The sequence below is a fragment of the Halictus rubicundus genome, unplaced genomic scaffold (assembly GCF_050948215.1).
Source record: "Halictus rubicundus isolate RS-2024b unplaced genomic scaffold, iyHalRubi1_principal scaffold0688, whole genome shotgun sequence".
Lineage (NCBI taxonomy): Eukaryota > Metazoa > Arthropoda > Insecta > Hymenoptera > Halictidae > Halictus > Halictus rubicundus.
This window is the reverse complement of record NW_027489229.1, coordinates 45,001-47,500: the sequence shown is the minus strand read 5'-3', so window position 1 is coordinate 47,500 and position 2,500 is coordinate 45,001. Positions and strand designations below refer to the sequence as shown.

Genomic DNA, 2,500 nt, shown 5'->3' with positions numbered 1-2,500 from the left:
TTCGAGAGGACCGGCTGCGTAGCTCGCGTAAAGCTGTGTGCGATTCTGACACTCTACTCTCTGTGTGGCGATAATACAGTGCACAAGAGCTTGGGACGAACGATCGCGCACGGCCAGAGCCGGCTGTGAAGTCCGCTAGTATCGAATAATCTTTCTCCGTGCACAATTGGAAATGTGTTTCGAGAGGACCGGCTGCGTAGCTCGCGTAAAGCTGTGTGCGATTCTGACACTCTACTCTCTGTGTGGCGATAATACAGTGCACAAGAGCTTGGGACGAACGATCGCGCACGGCCAGAGCCGGCTGTGAAGTCCGCTAGTATCGAATAATCGTTCTCCGTGCACAATTGGAAATGTGTTTCGAGAGGACCGGCTGCGTAGCTCGCGTAAAGCTGTGTGCGATTCTGACACTCTACTCTCTGTGTGGCGATAATACAGTGCACAAGAGCTTGGGACGAACGATCGCGCACGGCCAGAGCCGGCTGTGAAGTCCGTTAGTTATCGAGTTCATTCTCCAATAAGAGAGAGGAGGAGGAGAAGTGTCGGGATCCAGTATCGGGTTGTCTATGATCCCCGTCGTTTTCTGAATTCTCCTCCTGTGTTTTCCACTTTAAAGGTTTTTCAATGTATTTTCCGCCCGGCCGTCGGATACGTGTGCGCATTGCAATCGCGTACTCGCGACGGTTTCCGTTTCTACGGACGATCGTGTGTCGTCCTTAAAAACGACGCCTGAATCTCCTTCGCGCGCTGGTTGGAGCTTTCAGGTATCGGCGTTCTTATGAACCGCAGAACAAGAGACATAATTATATATTGATTATAAATCAAATTATACGATTACCCTGAACGGTGGATCACTTGGCTCGTGGGTCGATGAAGAACGCAGCTAATTGCGCGTCAACGTGTGAACTGCAGGACACATGAACATCGACATTTCGAACGCACATTGCGGTCCACGGATACAATTCCTGGACCACGCCTGGCTGAGGGTCGTTTACGTAACCAAATACTGCTTGCGTTGCTCTTGTAAGTCCCCGCCGTCGCTTACCTCTCCATGTCGAATTTTGTGGAGGGCGCAAAGAGCGTTTCTGAGTCGGGTTGCAAAGATGCTACTAAAGATGAACGATGGACGTTTCGTCGGCGTTTGACGCGGTTCTGTGAAAATTGCAAATTTTACATTGCGTCTAACGGTCTTCGTGAGAAGAAGGAAATAGGAATGGGTATCACATTCGGACTTGCGTGAGTGTTTTGCGGCGTCGTGAGTCGTATTTTCAATACGACCGCCCGTGAACACCGCTCCGACGATCGAAATCTCTCTCTCCTCTCTCTCTGGAACGATTCGCATTGCGGAAGAAGCGTTTCACTCTCGAACATTTTACGCGCTCCCGACGTCGTCTGAAATGATGCGTATACGAAAGGTATAAGAGTCTCAAGAGACTACAGTGAATGGACACAAATAAAGAAAGAGATACCGGACACCCGTGTAAAATCTGTGTGCGCAACTGTGGCGTGCAACGTAAGCCCCAGGGAGATGATATATAAAATAAAATACGTCTGTGCGTGGATGTGTCTCTCTACACATAATTGCGGCGGAGGGTCGTCGTTGCCAGCGACTTCGACAAACATATTCTTAGAGTTCGCGAGACAGTGGTCTCTCGTTCTACGAACGCTTTGATGACTGATGGACATAGCAACATTTGGCATTGTGCGGGATGCGCACGCGTACTTGTATCGGGTCGAATAATTTCCCCGTCGTCGCGTGTCCTCGCTAATCCGTTGCGGATTCCATCGCCACGTTCGTTGAATTGAATGACGACCGAGATCTCGTGTCTCTTTGGTTTGATCGATGATATCGCGTCGTGCAGCGTTTCTGTACCCCCGTGTGTCTAGTGTAGTAGAGAAACCCCACCGGGTGTTGAAAATATATATACTCCTCTATGGAGTGGCTTTCGAACATCGTTGTCACCACAACGTGTTGTCACGCAGAGCACGAGAAGGTGAAGGTGAAAACAAACCTTTGTCGGTCGCCCCATGTCTTTTTTTCTTCATTGTCGATCGCGAGACCGCGCGATCTGTCGGTCGTCCAGTCCCCGGAAGTTCTTTTCGACGGACGTTAAAGTTAACCGGCCGATCGTCTAGCGAGAGTTTCCGATCGACGAACAAAATGAAGAAATCTCTATATATACATTATATAGAGAAAAGACACTTTGGTGTGGCGCATAAGATATATGGTTTTGTTTTTTTTTTTTTTTTTTTTTTGTGCTCCTCTGTACGTTCTCGCGTACTTTTAATGCTTTCGGTGAAATATACGAAACATTTTTTTTTCACGTTTGACGACCTCAGAGTAGGCGAGATTACCCGCTGAATTTAAGCATATTACTAAGCGGAGGAAAAGAAACTAACAAGGATTTCCTTAGTAGCGGCGAGCGAACAGGAATGAGCCCAGCACTGAATCCCGCGGTTCCGCCGTTGGGAAATGTAGTGTTTAGGAGGGTCCATTTATCCC

The 2,500-nt window shown here is 48.6% G+C and overlaps 2 non-coding genes across 2 annotated transcripts in view; both read left to right on the top strand.

Annotated features, from left to right (window-relative positions):
- Window positions 1–832: 832 nt before the first annotated feature.
- On the top strand, window positions 833–987 carry LOC143364553 (5.8S ribosomal RNA). Its single transcript, XR_013084178.1, has one exon. It is a non-coding gene; the product is annotated as a 5.8S ribosomal RNA (ribosomal RNA).
- A 1,341-nt stretch (window positions 988–2,328) lies between these two features.
- LOC143364551 (large subunit ribosomal RNA) overlaps window positions 2,329–2,500 on the top strand; it is a 3,985-nt gene continuing 3,813 nt past the window's right edge. The window contains exon 1 of the ribosomal RNA XR_013084177.1: window positions 2,329–2,500. This exon is cut by the window's right edge and continues 3,813 nt beyond it. This is a non-coding gene — a ribosomal RNA (large subunit ribosomal RNA).